This window comes from Amyelois transitella, chromosome 21 (assembly GCF_032362555.1).
Source record: "Amyelois transitella isolate CPQ chromosome 21, ilAmyTran1.1, whole genome shotgun sequence".
NCBI lineage: Eukaryota > Metazoa > Arthropoda > Insecta > Lepidoptera > Pyralidae > Amyelois > Amyelois transitella.
Window position 1 is genome coordinate 5573061 of NC_083524.1, and position 19095 is coordinate 5592155.

The window sequence follows — 19095 nt, forward strand, 5'->3', positions numbered from 1 at the left end:
CTACCCCGCAAGGGATATAGACGTGACTATATAAATGAATGAATACAGTAATGTGACCATTTTACCGTTAATACGTTACATACATACTTATAATCACGTATTTATCCCTTACCAGACAGAGTCAACAGTCTTGAAAAGACTGAGAGGCTACGTTGAGATGTATGACTTATTAATGTGTGATAGTGATAGGTTACTAGCCCTAATTCATACATAGTAGATAATTACATGTTAGTTTATAAACGCCTTAAAAACCCACAACACGTTAGATTTACGGCTTACATCTAAAAATTCTAGCCTGTTCAATTTTGGGCGAAATGGATGTCCCGCCATTAAACAACGGCGCTGCATTTTGCAACGCTATATCTTCCCAAAAACTGATACAATAAAAGGAAAGATAAGCTTTACCGACATACCTAATTATTGTGTAAGTAAAGTAAGTTATCAAGCAGTTACCGTTATACTTATAACTAAAATAACTATATGTATTTGCATCAATCAATTTTACACATCTTTGCCTTTGTGATCATAAGAATTTTCACAAAATCATTTTATTTGCATTGAATGCAAATTTACGACTATGTTACCGCTGCAAATAGTCATCAGTTAAAAAAGGTTTTATAACTGAAAAGATTTATACATAGTTATTGCCGATACTTAGGTATCATCGCAAATAACTTTTCTTGATAAAAAAAAAACATATTTTATGGAACATCTTTTTTACAAACTTACTTTAATGTATCCTGTTCTGCCAATGCAAAGTTTACTTAAAGAATTAAAGACTAATTAGTCCCTGATGTTTCATTAGGAGGCCAATAAAATGGTAGACAGAGCCAACAGTCTTGTAAAGACTGATAGGCCACATTCAGCTATTTGGCTTTAAGATAGAATTGAGGTTCAAATAGTGACAGGTTGCTAGCCCTTCGCCTAAAAAAGAATCCCAAGTTTGTAAGCCTATCCCTTAGTCGCCTTTTACGACATCCATGGGAAAGAGATGGAGTGGTCCTATTCTTTTTTGAATTGGTGCCGGGAGCCACACGGCACTGTACCTAATATTAAACGTAGAAAAAATGATGATGATGAGTGTGTAAGTTAAGATCATGACAGACTGATGACTGAACTTAGAAATACTTGTATCTCAGCACATCAGACTCTCCCCACATGGCAGGAATGTGTAATATAATAACATGCCCTATCTTTCCCTCTTTTCATCTTAACCACGTGCAATTCCTGTCCTATAAATTAAACATTTCGAGTATCCACATAAAATTCTAAGCTGTCAGCCACAGGAACTATGCCAAAATTCCCTTGACATCGGCTTGTAGCTATAAAATATCAGGGAAGCTCGACTATAATGTATTTAGTGACCCAGAATACACTTTGTTTGTTTTCGGTTTAATCTTGTTTGAAAACTGTGAATCTGGTTTGCCAAGGTTAGTTAAAATGTAATTGAAAAGGTCAATAGGACTGTAATTTGATTAGAATTCTGAATGGATAACCACATACCGCAGAAATACATTTGGATAAGGACGGGGCAAATGAAGATAAAACGAAACATATCCTGTAGGTATATCAATTTTCAAATGCCTACATATTTTTATATTTCTATAGTGATAAATTGAGGCTCTTCATGTTCTTAAGATATTTTTTTCGTGGAAATAAATAAATATGTAAAATTATGCCTCTTTCCCGGAAGGGTAGGTAGAGACAATATCTTTCCACTGGATGTTTTGGGATAAACAAACTAACATCAATTTGTGCGATCTGCTGATATTTTATTACTTAACAATTTTAACGGCTTGCATTTTTTAAATAAGTACATGCCTAAATATATAAATACTATTACAATACTTAGCGTACACTTTCTGCAAGATCGCATTTCTAGAAAAGAACAAACAAAACGTCTAAATGTTTAATATTGCGTTGGAACTGCACTGCATTCGAGTGCGAATTAAAAATTCATTTTATTTCGTTCCGAGAGACTCAAACTTGCAGCCGTTTTACAGGCCGAAGAATTTTTATTTATTTATTGGACATTGAGGTTGTTAATCGCGTAAGGAGCTGACATGAAACTTTAATTTTAACATAATTTAATATAACAGCACAATGTATACTTATAATCAAAGCCAACAAAAATACTCTTTTTATATGTATTATTTAATCCAAATTATAAACAAAGCAAACATTTATTCTCTCTCTTATGTATTTACACATAAGAAATATGAGTATCATTTTGATGCATTTTTGGTTTCTAAATTTAATGAATTAATTATATTTTTTATTTAGATAAGAATTTTGCTTGTTACATAAACATTTAATTATCGCCAAATATCGTAATGAGATTATACAAGTACCTAATAAAATGTTAGTTAACATGAATGCCAGTTCTTGTAATTCAATCTCAAAGTTCACCACGTGTCTTTTGGCTTCCCGACACATGGAGTAGGTAAATAAACAATATAGAGACGAGACGGAGCTTCCTATAAAAATTCCAAAAAAAATTCAAGTACCTACTTAAATACAATATAAATCTTTTCCCTCTGGATCTATCAATTTCTTGGTTTGAGGATTTGAAACAAAACTAAAAAAATCATATTGCACTCTGTAAATAGAATTATTTTTCTCATTGTAAATTCGCTTTCTTAACTGTTATTATTTTGTCTTTTTGTCGACGTGTTTTTTTATACCTCACGTCTTTGGCAATTGGCACTTCAATTTCCATTGCGCGAGTTCAATAATTGGTATCATTCCCTTGGCTTTTATCCCGGGTGCGACCTCACCCCTCGATAGAGTAGCCCATTCTTACGTTTTTTATAGGCACTAAGTGGTAGCATAGATGCATTGATAGCTGGTTCGAAAATATTTGTGATTCCATCATCTTAATTCACCAGGAGCCGCCCGTGGCCATGATCCATCTGAATTATGGTTGAGACCAACACCGGTGCCCAATCCACCTTAACCGCTCGGCCAATGACTTTTTCTTTATGCAAATTTTCAAATTATGCTTAAAAATGATTTTATTAAGTGATAAGATAAAATTACTATTTTAATCATACTAATAAAAAAAATCACATAGTCGCTTCCCGCGTCTGTCCCTTTATCTGTATGTATTATACATACTACTCTGTCAAGAAAGTAGCAGGAAAAGATCAATAATACACAAACTGTTTGTTATTCATCCAAATTTATTTTATCACCTTCAAAATATGCTCCTTTAGAAACGATACACTTACGCCAACGAATAATCCAATCATCAAAACATTTTTTAAACGCTGTTTCCGGAATTGAGGTCAGTTCTCGCCGCGAATTCTCTTTTATGTCTTCTACCGATTGAAAACGGGTGCCACGAAGTGGTAATTTGAGTTTAGGAAAAAGAAAAAAGTCGGCTGGAGCCATATCTGGTGAATATGGTGGTTGCTCGATGGTATTTGTTGAGTGTTTGGTTAAAAATTCGTTCACAATGATGGCCTTGTGCGAAGGTGCATTATCATGGTGCAAAATCCAAGAATTTTCTTTCCACAAATCTGGCCTTTTTCGTCGGATTTGCTCTCTTAAACGCCGCATAACACTCAAATAATATTCCTTATTTACCGTTTGACCTTCCGGCAAGAATTCCGAGTGCACAACACCGCGATAGTCAAAGAAAACAGTCAACATGACTTTGACTTTTGAACGACTTTGGCGTGGTTTTTTCGGTTTCGGTTCAGTTGGAAGGCGCCACTCCGAAGCTTGTTGACTAGTTTGCATGTCAAACTCGTAAACCCACGTCTCGTCACCAGTAACAATGCGTTTCATGAATGTTGGGTCGGAATTGACTCGTTCTAGCATGTCCTCAGCGACTCTCATGCGATTGAGTTTTTGAAAAAAATTCAGGTCTTTTGGGACTAGCCGAGCGGCAACATGTTTCATACCCAAATTATTAGTTAAAATGGTACGGATCGACTCGTGAGATACAGAAAGTTCGGTGGCTATCTCTCTCAAAGTTGAATGAGGATTTTCAGTCACTATGTCCTTCACTTTTGCGATGTTAACTTCAGTTGCAGACGTTGATGGCCTACCAGAGCGAGGCAAATCTTCCATCACATCTCGACCGCTTTTGAACGCTTTGTACCACTCATAAGCACGAGTTTTTGATAAAGTCGATTCACCGTAAGCCTTCTGTAACATTTTCAGTGACTCCGAACACGATATTCCATTGGCAATGCAAAATTTAAGACAAACTCTTTGTTCGATGTTTTTATCCATTATGAAATTAGCAATACACACTAGATATGATATAACTAAAAATAGCACTGTATTTAATGTAAACAACAGATGCAACTCAAACTCCGCGCCAAAATGGAAAACAGTTGTGCCAATCTAACAACAACAAAAAAAACAAAAATTTGAATTTGGAACCATAAATAAATAATCCATTCCCGATACTTTTCTGACTGAATGTATGTATGCTTAGATCTTTAAAAGATCTTTTTTTAATAGATTTACTGATTCAAGAGAAAGGTTTATTTGTATAAATTTTACCCGTATGAAGCAGGGTTATTATTCTTTTTATAAATTAACTATTAACAAGAAACGCATCCATATTTACCAATCCATGTTTCCAGCCATAATAAATTTCTTTACATACCCGGTACATCGTACAAATGCAGCTTTGAAAGAATATCTGCCAGGTAAAATGGGATCGCTATGGAAATAAAAAGACCGTCCCAAGGTAGCTTTTAGGGACGTCTCACTCGTTTATAATGGATGAGCATTCTCTTAGTGCAACAGTGAGGAATACTGTGTTATTTGAGTATTATGGTAAATAACAGTTTAAAGTGCTAGTGAGAAGAACAATTTAAAATAGAAGTTCAGTTTATCTTAATGTTATAAAATAAATTTGTAGTGGCACCAAGCTTTTCACGAATTCCCGAAAATATGTTTTTTTTTTTTAATTTTATACAGTAGGCAGCTTTGAAATCTCATGATCTCAAGATTAGACTTCGAGAAATTATAAAATACTAGCTTCCGCCTGCGGCTCGGAATACCCTTAATCTTATGTCCTATTCCTTAATCCAAACTGTATGTGATGAATGGGAAATTATATTTACATCGGATATGTGATCAAACTGGGAAGATGTAACAAATGAACATGGATCTGTTTACTTTTTTATTGTTCTTAAATGGTTACAACACAAAATATTTTTTAATGGCAATAATTATCACAGCCATTTCGCCTGCTTCACTTCAATGCCGTCTACAGTGCAGAACATAGTTGATAGAAGGTAATTGTGTTAAAAAGGTTATGAATAATTCATTGAATACCCCTAACGAGGCGAAGTGTACTCAACTGCGCTGCGCTTCAAACAATGCAAAATATTATGCGGAATTATTAGAACAAAATGTGGTTCTGTACGTCGTTTGTAGTTAAATTATTCAGTAACGATAACCGTCCTTTTTAAGAGACTGTTACTTCTGTACTTTTTGTACAATCATCCTCCTGGTGATTGCGTCCCCCCACCCCCCCCCTAACCTCTCTGGAGCAGCCTGGGGTACGCTTATCCCCATGAACTTTGAGTGGATTCAGTTGGTGCAATTTAAAACCAACATATAATTGACGAAATATATTTGTCCCAAAACCTGTATAACGTTAAAGGACATCTATCTTGAGAAACAAAATATCATGTGCCCAAAAGTCTATAATTTACTTGTCTACAAATTCCTCCTCACAAGTTATTAATTTCATCTGACGTATCTACTCTTAACCCGCGGACCTCTAAAGGGTTAAAAAAACAAAGATCACTGCACTTACTTCGCCGTCCGCTGTTTGAGTACTTGATGAAAAATGCACTTGTACACAGCAGAGGGAATTTTTAAACAGCAAATTCAGAGCCAACCCTGTAAACAGGGACGGATTTGTTATATTAATAAAAGGATTAAGGTTTTGAAACTGCAAAAAAGGGTTGAATATTAATACAATAATTATATAACAAAATATATTCAGTTTTTTTTTTTTGTTTTCGGTGATTAAAATACTGTAAATAATTTAAAAAAATATATTATAAATCGTTGAGTTAGTCAGACAGAGTCAGAGTAACACAAGTCTCAACCTAACGTCGAGGCTAACTTAGGTATTCTGTGTAATTTATCAAAATAAATAAAAAAATCAGCATACACTTAGCTTGCTTATTAAATACTAACTTTTTCTCGGGGCTATTTCCATGAGTATTTCCAAAAAACAAGCCTATGAATTTCATAACAATGAATTATTCATACAAAATTCATATAAAAAAAACAAAACCACACGACTATCGCATTTGAAAAATTGTTTAGTTATTGATGGGTATTCCCTACGGAAGTAACAATGCATTTATGTATTAAAATAAATAAAATTGGAATTATTTTCCTTTTCTAGAAAAACAAACTTGAGTGTGTGTACGGCTGAGTCCGACCCCGTGTGTGTTTTGATTTTTTGATGCCTCGCAGATTTTAATGCAGTTTGTTGATATTTATGAGAGTTCAGCTTCCCCGGCTGTATTGGATTAAAAGGCGGAATGGCGAAGCAGAAAGTTAACGAACATGACTAATATCGTTGACGTTGCGTAAGGAATACCTAAATATTTAACTGTCACAATTTAGCCGAATACAAAAAAAGTTTGTTTGTAAACTGTATTTCTATAGAAATGGTTGGAAATTTATAGCAATCTGTTTGTTCTATTAACACTTCATTAAGGCTGTTATCATCAACATACATACATACACACTTATGATCACGTCTATATCCCTTGCGGGGTAGACAGAGCCAACAGTCTTGAAAAGACTGATAGGCCACGTTCAGCTGTTTGGCTTAGTGATAGAATTGAGATTCAAAAAGTGAATGCGAATAGCGAATGTTATCATCAAAATTAGTAAAAAAAAATTTTTGATATGTGATTATTTTCCTGAGGTCAGTAAAAGAAAAAAATTTAATCGTCAACCTTTTAACCTTTACAAAAAACGTGACCCATATTGGTTATTGAGACATTCAGAGTATTTTGTACAAAATATAGCAAGTTTCAGTAAAAACATGCCGTGTACTGCCGAGTAAGACGTCGGGCGAGTGAGGCTAACTGCCGATATCAAATATTTGTTGGTCGCGAGCGCCGTGCATTATAACGACAGCATAGAGGAGATACGCCACAGTTTGTGTTTTATTTGAAACTTTCCAATGTTGTTCAATAGATATTTCCTGCGTGTAATGTAGGTAATAAATGTTTTATCAATAGAAATTTACAAGTATGTTTAGCTGATTTATATAAACATAACCCAATTATGGTATTAAAATTTGTATGAGTCATAGGGAGACAGGTTGCTAGCCCATCGCCTGAATGAAGAATCCCATGTTTGTAAACTTTTGTTTTGACGCAGTCTGCGCAGTAAAGTAAACCGCTGGCACACACTTGCTTTTAACCGACTTCAATAAAAGAAAGAGGTTTTCATTTTCTTCGCATCAGTTTACAAACACAAATAATGAAAATATTGCTAGCCAGAACTTTATATGGACCGTGCACTTCAATACAATATAAGGCTAAATGGCCAAAAGTATAGCCATAGATTTTGCAAATTTTCCAGTAAGACGACTAAGATTTTCACAAATAAAGGAAGGCATATATTAAGAAAGCTTTGGCATCAAAATCTGTCCAGTATTTATTGAGTTTATATTGACTCAAATATTAGTTTGGAAAACGACATGTAGCGTATCCATACAAATCCTTACATTAAAAACAGTGCATGTTCACAAAATGTAAACCGTGTGCCAGGAGCAGGCGAGCTGGTGCGAATTTTTACTTATTTACATTCAGGGAACCGGGAACAAACGGGGTACGTGATGGGAAAACCGCAAAGGAAATATCTAGAACATACTACATACACTTTTTGTTTGGTCAGTATTTTATCCTTCTGTCGTCTTTTTATTGCCGAGCGTGTACTGGGTATTATTTTTTCTGCATGTAAATGAATACTGTTGTATTTTGAAAGAAAATAATATAACAAAAAAAAAATAAAACCTTTGAAACCGACAAAGATTTTGGGTCTGAGACGCACCGGTTCTTGCATGTCACATTTAACCGTTTTTGCTGACAAAGGAGTCATTAAATCGTTAAAAAAGTTTAAAATATCAAAATCAAAGATCCTTCTATCTATCTAATATATAAAAGAGGACACAGGCTGATTTATATTAACAGCCGTATCAACACAGCACAGCAGAAACCAGTCTGAAGATTTAAACTGAGTACTTCCAAGCTGTCTGTTAGGGTGCCTAAGAAAGGATTCTCCAAAATTCCTACGACAATAGAAATTAACGTAGGAATTAGACGTAGAATTATCTTGTTAGGTATATGGGTATTATTATATCTTATTGTGCAAGTTAGCATAAAAGAATTATTGAAGTCCATAGCACTTAAACGCAGTCCTCGCAAGTTGTGGCATTATCGCCGGCGATGCTATTAAAACTTTAGCGCCTTTGATAATTTTAGTTGGTTTTACTGTCCGTATGTCTGCCAGGTGCAGGCCGAGTGATTTTAGATATTAATGGGAACTAACCCAATAAAGTCTTTTAAGTATTGGTAAAGGTGAGAATTCTATTGTTTTTCTATTGATAATTGTTTTCGAAAATATATTTTTAGTGTGCCGTTCCAATTGGTGAGAAATCAAGCGATATTGTTATATCTGTATAATATGGCATTTGATGAGACTGAAAAATTATTTAATGTAGTAATTTGATAGATATAATATTATTAAAGTAAAACCAGCGCCACACACCCACACACGCCCACGCACACTAAACTTTTTACTAGTGCTGATTCCTGACTGCTAAAAAGTGTTGTATTAGTTTAGATTTATCATAAAAATTTCACTTTATTTGTTTTTTTTTCTTTCGTTTACGGTATGACAATAATGTAACTGAAAATCGGAAGAAGCCTGACTCCCACACCACAGGGAAACCTTCAATGGGAGCCAGCACAACAAACTTTTGTAACCTCATACTGAATAAACGATATTTGTATTGGATTGTTAGAAACTTAACCCAGCATTCAACCTGGAACCCTCAATCTAGGACCAAGATCATTACCTCCTCCTACTTCTAAGTCAGTCGCATGAAGATTTAATCTTGACCCTGCATATTCAATATGCAAATCCTGTAGGTATCCAAATAGTTCAGATCAAAATTAATAGGGTCACAGAGGTCGACAAAGCTTAACTACAAAAATACAGTACAATAAAACACAGAGCAGCCCTCGAATTTAAATAAGACGAAAATTACTCTGTTACATTAATCTGTATTCAGTTTTAAGCAGGCCGATTAGTCTTTGCGCCGCAGCGAAAAATGAAGAAGAAAAAAGACTAAGTGCTTTTAGTTTAAGTGGATTTGGCAGAGGCCGGGCTATCTCCCGTAGTGAATCACTTTATACTGGCGTGAACCGGTTAGAGCCGGTTATATCCAGAAATTAAATAGACGAATTATGGCAGTTGAGTGGGTGCTTTTGTCATACCTACTTAATTTTATTTCTTTTAGTTTTACGCTGATCTTCCTGCTGTCATTTTCTCATAAAAATAACGTTTTTGTACATAAAAAGCTTTTTGTCACATAACCTATGTCACCAGATTGGTTGTTAGGTGATCTCTAGTTTAACAAAGCCTTATTGTATGTACAAAAAAACTATCTTTAAATCTAAATGTGATGATGATGTTGACTTTATGATGATTTAATTAAATTTCTTTTAATTTTTTTACGAGAAGAGAAATGACTAAGGGAAGGCTAATAAACTTGGGATTCCTCATGTAGAAGGTGAGCTTGCAAACTGTCATTATTTCATTCTCAATGCTACTATTTAGCCATAAGCTATACGTGGCCTTTTCACTATTTTCAAGACTGTAGGCTTTGTCTACCCAGCAAGGGATATAGACGTGACTATATGTACGTATGTATTAAGATCGAAAATTTAATACACCTTCTGGTATATTTTAATAATATAAAGTAAGTATTTCATTACTCAAACAGAGCAAAGTACGGATTATGATGAACTGGTTTCACAAAGACGGGATTGGCTGTAAGAATACTGCATAAAGTAATCCGCTCCGGAAAGACTAGGTCTAGAGAATATTAATACTGGGTTTATCTATATTAATGCGAGACTGTTGCTTCGCTTCACCTGGATTCTGTAAGACTCTTTTTAAGACACCTTTACACAGTATAATTTTGTGGTTGTTTTCCTTCTTCTTCCTGTTGGCGTTTATCACGGTTATATGTTCAACTCTCTGGACAGGAGCTCGAGGTACGCCTTCGACCATGGTCCTGGAATGGGTATGTCAGGTTTAACAGGAAAAGAATCTGGCCTGACCTCCGCTAAATTTGCAGGAGAACCTAGCTTTACTTTAGATTAGTTACACACCAGTTACCTGAATGTGCAATTTTATCGCGCATATTGTAAAGGTCAACCAAAGGGGAAGGCTTGATTTTGGCGATGGACTAGCAACCTGTCACTCACTATCTAAATCTAAATCCCATCACTATGCCATCCAGCATTCTTTTCGAAACTAAAGAATGTTTGCAAAGGACGCAAATGCTGAATACTTATTCATTCACCATATTTGATTGAAGATCAAAATATTTATAATTTTTTGTGGGAAATTTAGAACATCCCAGATAACTCAATAATTGTTACCTACATCTTTTGGTGCACTACGCTTTTTGTACTGCTTCCAAAGCGTCGGTGCTGAAGAAGCGGTAACCAACAGCACTGCAGCATTATCTTCGACAATGACAAATTCACAATAATACAGACCTAGAATTAGAAATGTTGATGCATGATGAATGAAAAAGACGAAAGAATACATTTTTTTTTATTATGATATACCTACCTTTTACAATCTTTACAAGGTTCCTACGCCAAGCTCAAGCCAGAGTTCTTGTCATCCAGGTACCTATTCATCAGTCCTACGAGTATAATAAACCTTCTCATACTTTTTTTTACATACTCTTCCATCACACATAAATAAACTCTTTTCCTAAGAATTAAACATTGGAAGAGCGTGTAAAACTGCCTTAAAAGCCTTCAGTGTACACCTCGTGGCATGTCAAAGTGCACTAAGACCCGCTCTATAACAGAACTAGGATTATGATAATGAGAGGACTCTGAGCGGATCGCAACAATTTCAGTGGATCTCTTAAAGATCGGGGTTCGTAGCATTCAGTCGGAGATTTTAATTAGCAATATGAACATTGGAAGGTATTAATAAAATGATTTGTAAAATTTCTTGACGTTCGTTTTTATTTAAGAGAAATAATGTTATTATATTTGCGAGTTGAACATGGGAGTGTAGGTTGGATTTTAAATACTTAATATACTTACTTGGCTGCTTTAAAAAAAATAAATGGAACAAAATGAGTCTCAGCTATACCTTCTTCTACCTCCTCGCTATAGACTCTGTTACATCCTCACCACTCTGGAGACGAGCCCTGGGTAAGCCTTGACCATGGATCTTGGATTGAGTGAGTCTCACCGTATCAGAATCGGTTAGTATTCTAACATTTAAAAAAGTCATCGGTACATGCCAATGTATTATTTTGATGGGAGGATAAAAAATCCTCCAATTAAAATAATACATGCATTCCCCATTTCAAAAACCAATGTTTTTGTTTTACTTACATTCAGCTTCTTCTTTCTTATTCAATACATACAGCTCCATACATACAGTTTACCATCTTCTGTAACTCTTCGGCTGACGACGCCAGTATAACGTAAGCATCGGCATATAGAAGACATTTGACGAGTAACTGTTTTATCCTTAATCTACATTCAGACTCTCAAATTTGTCGTACAACTATCCATAAATAGGTTGAACAGCCACGGTGACACAACACATGCTCGGCTTACGATTTTCTCTATTTTAAACGGTTCCATGAACAGAAGGGGAAATGAATGGGGATATATATATTTTTAATTTATATTATATATATGTATATTTTTTGTTCTACACGCGGGCAGATCCTGCTGTGTATACAGTCTTGGAGCTTTGGGCGTACTTTAGTTTTAAAATATCGAGTATCACCACAGACCTAGTAACCTACCGTCGAAATCTGAATACTTATTCAGATTTACGTGTGACCTACGTAGGTATTATTCATGAATTCAGTTTGTAGCGCCCCTTTAGCAACTATAATCGCCTTATCGCCTACCACTTCACTTTATGAATTTTTCAACGCAACATTCAGCATCTGACCTGCATTGTGAAATTCACATAAAAATAATGAATTGCTAGTATATTCTCATCTTGGCATGTTGTACAAGTATGATTTATTGTTTTATAGACGAAAAGGTCGAACATTTAATAAGCTACTCTACTGGTTTTGACTTTAGGCAAATTATATGCCAGCGCATGTAAGTATAACCAAAATGCACATGTTGCCTTCAGCAAACTCTGAATTTTATACCCAACAGCTTAGAATGGGAATGCGCTATTCTGCGAGAGAAAACTAAAGTTGGTTTAGTTATTTGCTCGTTCATTTAATAAGATTAACGTTTCAGTATCACCAAGGTTTAGTAGAAATTAAACTCTGAAAAAGTGTTGCGAATAGTCGAAGCGCCAAAAGTCCGCAGATGTTAACAAATAAATATAAATTGTTGTTGCGCGACACATCGCAGTGCAGATGCATGTGTAAATGCGCTTTGTTCATGAGTGACGACCTAGTTGCGCCTATGAATGTTCATTTCAATTTTTTCCACTTCTCTACAAACATATTTTTAGTACCTGAAACCGACGAACTTGCATGAGAGATTTATGAATGTGGATGAAGCGAAAGAAGTATGCAGGGATCGTGGCAAAAGGAAAATGTAGTCTTTGCCTTTACCCCTCCGGGAAAAAGTAACCATTAATACCATTGCTCGCTCTGGGTTTTTTTTTGCTTTTGCATCCTATGAGTCATTCGTATCATATTACATTGGTTGACAATCTTGCGCTAGTTACAACCCTGTGAGAGTCTGCATTTTTACACTAAATGTGACACACATCTTTTACTGATTATTACGGTCTAATCCCACATACTCGTAGAAATATATTAACCAATATTTTTACTATAAAAATGTGAGAATACTTGCTGATGTAAAATTGTTTCGCTTCTCCTAGAACGTTTGCGACAACAATATACTCTGTACCTACGCTAGGTTTAGCAAAAAATTGTAAAAGACGCTAGTTTAAATAATATATCTAAACTTTGCAGTCGGATATCCCGCACTGATGATAATGTAAATAGATTTCAGTTATGGAAATTCATAGAACTAAATTCGAATAACTATAAGTATTATGACGCTTTGCTGGATAGAGTAGTCTATGCTTCTTCTTATAAGCTCTATCGACGAGCACGGATATTATAATATAATGTTTGCTTCTCTCCTCCTGTTACGTCAGCGACAGCCCTGCGCCAGCGCGTATATCACGGCACAACACAATCTTTCACCGGTTAGTGCCGCCGTAAATCCCGCACTGATGAAAGTGCGGAATTAACTGCCCGTGCCGCACCGCACTGCGCCGCTTTTTCCTATTTTGTTTCGCTATATTTTCTTTGTTGTTTAGAGAAAATATCATGTGAGAATGTTAAAAAAAAAGAAATATTCTTTTATTATTTGCCGGTTACTTCTTAAAGTATGATTTTGTTTAATTTTTACTGGTCATTAAAGATAATTACTTATTTCAAACAATTGCCTAATCGCTTATCAAGAATTGATTATTATTCTCTTTAATATCTACACCGTTATGACCCTTTTCCCATACGACGTACATATATACCTTGTACACGTCATTCAGTGTAAAAACTTTAGAGTACATACATTAGCTAAATGTACGATTTCTTACACTTAAGTAATAATTATAAATTTTAATTTATTTTATTAATTTATGTTTGGACTGGCAAGGATTAAATCCGTACTAGACTCTGTTTTCATGAAATGGAACGTGCCCTTTGGTGTTGAGCAAAACACTAGACGGCACGTTCCGTTTGCATTAAACAAAACCTTTTAAAAATATCAAAACCATGGTTTTCCAGTCGTTTTTTTAAATAAAAGCTTGGTCAGTAAAATAAAAATATCCGTTAAAAATATGATACTGAATCGTTAAATACTCACCGATTTACTTTATAAAAATGGGATGCAACCCCTGTCACTATTTGGTTCTCAAATCCATCATTAGGCCATAGAGCTGAATGTAGTCTCAGTGATTTTGAAACTATTGGCTTTGTCTAATCCGTAAGGAATAAAGTTGTTATATATACTAGAGTACGCCCGCGGCCCCGCCCGCGTAAAACGTAAAATCCTGCTAACCTATTTTCAGATATCACATTGGTCAACATAATGGATTAACTTCTTACTCAAGTATAAAGAATGAAAGAATATAAGACGATATTTGTCTTGTCAAAGTAAGTGAATAAACTCCCAGAAAAGAAAAAACTTCTTGACTAAAAACTACTCAAGACTAAATTCGGAAATTTTTAGTGCACATTCTAGGAACCTTCAGTCAATCATTGTCCTTTTTTATATATTTGGATAACTTCAAAAAATCCAAATGTACTCGTATCATCAAAAAAGCTATTTGGCGCAACGTCCATTCCTAACAGTGCATTCATAATTTGGGGCAGGTGGTGGATCCGTACATTTTACAAGTTTAATAAAACAGGTGCAGCCGACGTGAGCGATGTAGGCGGCTATTTTCAGTGGACTGAAATAAAATATCTCTTATGCTAGGCTAGGCGCCATTTTTTTTTATATACCTAGATCGGGCTGTCTATTTAAACGGCGGTTCAACTCTTGGATCGTCAAACTCACACACACATGTCTATTTTTATACGTAACGGGGTAGACAGATAGATAATAGTTACAAGAATCAAAGGCTACGCTTATCCGGAGGAATAAATGATAGAATAGAACGTGACAGTTGGCTACGAATACCCCATTACCTTAAACAAAATACAATAATTTATTACATTTATTATAAAGTACAATATCAACCGATATCAATCAGATAAATTGCGAGTCGAAAATCAATTTGCCATGACTAATACGATCCTGATTGATTCTTCACAAAGGGAAGGGCTTAATTGAAAACTGGAATTGTCATCAAAAGTGAATTACATTGGATACTTATAAGTATATATATCCATTCAGATCATATAGATTGAGCTAGCCCCAAAGTTAGTCGAGACCTGTGTTTCTGGATATATGGGATATATTTCTTCTTCTTAAGGGAAAGTTAATATATTGCTAAAAAAAATAACTACATAAAATAATAAATAAGCAAATAAATATATATTTTAACTATACTAATAATAAAACTTTCAAATTAAAAAAAAATTAAATTCCTGAACTAAAAAAAATATTTAAAATTTGACGGGCCATCTTCTTTGTCCAAGCATTAGTGACCTACTTGATTGGTTGAAGTCTGAATATTCACGTGGCCTCAAAATCTTTCCCTCACCTTAAGAATTAGCACTCAAATTTATAGGAAAAAAAGGTACATGGTCGAGGAAGTATTTGAATCTCCGTGCATAGCACACCTTATTTTTACTTGACCACAGATGCTGGTTGTCGGGGTCATTATGGGATACTAACTAAAAGTACTATACTTACTACTGTACTTATAGAAGTCAGTGACAGACTCAGAACTAAGTCACTACCGAAATACAGTCCAGTGACACTTTAGATTAGCTTAATAGTTAGCACCGAATCAAGTATCAAATAAGTCAATAGTCTTGAACATCAGAACATTGGGGAACTTGCCGTCAACTTAGTTCCTACTGCAAAGACCGACTTCCTGGTGAAACCTAATTGGGTACCAACTTTAGTCAATTCTAGGTTCTACTTTGTATTTAGGTATCGAGCGTTGGCGGTAGAATGGTTAAGGCAACCGATTTCAAAATGATGTCTACACAGTTTCAAATCGATCGGCCATATATGTCCCAATAACTCTTTTCTTAGTTATGGGCGTACAATAATTTAATTACTTACCAATGCTTTTGTGAGGTGAGGTTACTTGCACAATATTATACATTCAGGTAAGTGTATATTGTTTGTTAATATGGATTAAGTTGCAAAGGTTTCTGAGGATTCTTTCTCAAAAACGTCTGATTTTCTATAGATGTACCTGCTTAATAAAAAATGTTTTTTTCGTCTCTTTGTCAGATATGTTTTGAATAAATTAATTATTACTGCAATTGATACATTCACAAATTACTCATTGTCAAAATCGCTACAATCCAGAAATTCAAAAAGCGAAATAAAACTGAAAACAAGGTTTCAGTTATTTTCGCTGTCATGTCACATCTGATCATTAACCAAAACAAGGCATGCTGTATTTTAAATGAATGTATAAACATGTTCCGAAATATGAACAAGTCACAATATTTTTATTTAATTGAATTTTCACAGAGTTAAAATGTGTTTCAGTGTTTTATGTAACTTAAATTGATACTAACCGTAACTTAGGAAGGTGTCACAAAAAGTTAAATATTAGATGAAAATGCAGTCAAAAATATTGTCTGATTATTGAAAAAGAGATAATCTGACACTATTTAGCTCTATTTTATAAACATCTTGCATCCCAACTGGTGATAAAAAAATTCATCGTCATAAAATACTGTAGCGGGAGCGATGATTCGGCTCGACCGCCACCAAAGGGAAGATCTTCCGCCAGGCTAGGTGTTATGCCTGGGGAACCGCGGCTCCGACGATGTTGTGTCGGAGGTTGTATATATAGCTCCAATCCGTGAAATCTCTGAAATCGAGATTTGGGTTCTTCGCTGCTATTGGCTGAGCGAGTCGATTTCTTCGAGATGATTGACAGTTGTTGTGTGATTTGATGTTGTTGACGAGTGGCGTAGAGATGTCGCCACAGTACTCCCCCCCAAGACCGGAGGTCTGAAGTCTTGATCTTGCTGTGCAATCTGTGCTTCAGTAGCTTGCAAGTGCCAGTTGTCTTCCAGTGAGTCGGAAGTTGCTCGAAGTCCTAGTGAGTCAGGAGTGAGCCGTTGCGTTGCTCGTAGTCTGCGGTGAGTCGAGACAGTAGAGCGAAGTCGACTTGTTAGCGCCGGGAGAAATCGTGCAGAGCTGCCACGCTGGAGAGAAGAGCGGCCGTCGAAGAGATCCAGGCGTGGGCTGCGGTAGATGCGTCGGTCGCTGAAGTCGAAGAGAGTGAGTGCGGGTGGAGACAGGACCAGGAAGCTCGTTGCGTTGGCTGCGATGGACCTGCTGCGATACCCAGTTGCTGGCTTGCTGTGAGACTGCTTGCAGAGTGAGAGGAGTGATGATGGTAAGGATTGGAGTTGATGAAGAAGGTTGCTTTCAATCACGTCGGGGTCACCAATGTAGCGGGAGCGATGATTCGGCTCGACCGCCACCAAAGGGAAGATCTTCCGCCAGGCTAGGTGTTATGCCTGGGGAACCGCGGCTCCGACGATGTTGTGTCGGAGGTTGTATATATAGCTCCAATCCGTGAAATCTCTGAAATCGAGATTTGGGTTCTTCGCTGCTATTGGCTGAGCGAGTCGATTTCTTCGAGATGATTGACAGTTGTTGTGTGATTTGATGTTGTTGACGAGTGGCGTAGAGATGTCGCCACAATACAATTCGTATTTCAAGTTAGTTTTCAGTTATCGCCATTTCCCGTCCTCTCTACATCTAAAACAAGGAAACCCAGTAATATTTAAAGCGACATTTTTCTCAACGTTTTCATCGTTTGGGCTCGCGTTTTTTTTACAAAAACAAATCTTTTCTTGTTGAAATATAGAATTTCTGAACAAGACTGTAAGGCGGCGAGCTTTATAAATTATTTATGGAAGAACCAGCTTATCTGTCTCCCGAAGTGATTCCTAGAGTTGAAAGTAAATGGTCGTATATTTTACTGTGAAAAATTCATTTTCTCCTCAGAGTCTTCTGTTTGTACAGTGGGCTGCATAGAGAAATACACTACCTTCGTATCGAAGACATCTAAGGTGATATTTTTTTTGTGGTATTTTATTGAGGTGGTATTTTACGTGTTCTGTTCTATGGTTTCTATTATATACTCGTAATAGCGTGTGCATTTACCGATAGTTTAAAGGGCAGAAGTACGTAGTAAAAGTTTATTTGTTTAACTTTTAACAATATCCCATTTTGATTGGGATCACCATTGTGAGGAAGCATATAAAAGGTGGAATTTTTATAAGGAAAATGTTCAATTATCACACTTATAATAGAGCTAAACCGTTGAAAGTAATGTTGAGATACCTAAATGTTTGCCATCACGACCATTCTATACTCTGAAGATGCAGAATTTACTTTTATCGAGTTTTCCTGTTTGGTGGTCGTATGAGAAGTCGTAATAATACACCGAAGTCGTAACAATTAATTCAGTGTTGTATATCTAAAACTTTTAATCAGAACAGATCCTAAGAAGAATTTCAACGTAACTGCGATTTAAATCCACCTACTTAGAGTCTTTACATAAACGTTTACTGAACACTGATAGCAGTTAAACACACTTGAAGGCTATCGGGATAATCCATATCTCATCCATTGGAAAAGCCTCGTGATCAAGGAAGCAACTGTTTTACCTTTTAGTTTCTTTGTTTGCCGTGCCCGTTTGCAATCACAAAGTAGATCCCGCAGGAGACAGGATTATCTTAGCTTTATCCGGAGTCTGAGCCGGGAAGGGTGTGGGCTCATTATCAGGGATATTATATTTTCAAAATACGATTAATCATCTTCATTTGCGTCTTATGCCTAAATTTTAAGAGTGGGTATGTTGGTTATAACTTCTACGTGAGCTACGTGATCCTGCTTTTTTCAAAACGATTAAGGTAATTAAGGAAGGTATGTTTTGAAGGCTGATGTTGATAAAAGTAACGGATAAAGACCTAATTATATGTTTATGTTTATTGGTTTTTCTGAGTTCAACCTGCTATTTATAAACATAAATAAACAAGAGCAGTAAGGTGTCCGGTTAAAAATGCGTAATGCCACCTCAGCCATTTACCAATGAGTATTTAAGAAGTAAAGTACTACTTGGAATACTAACCGATGCTCTTACGTTGTGGGAAAACATCGTTAGGAAACC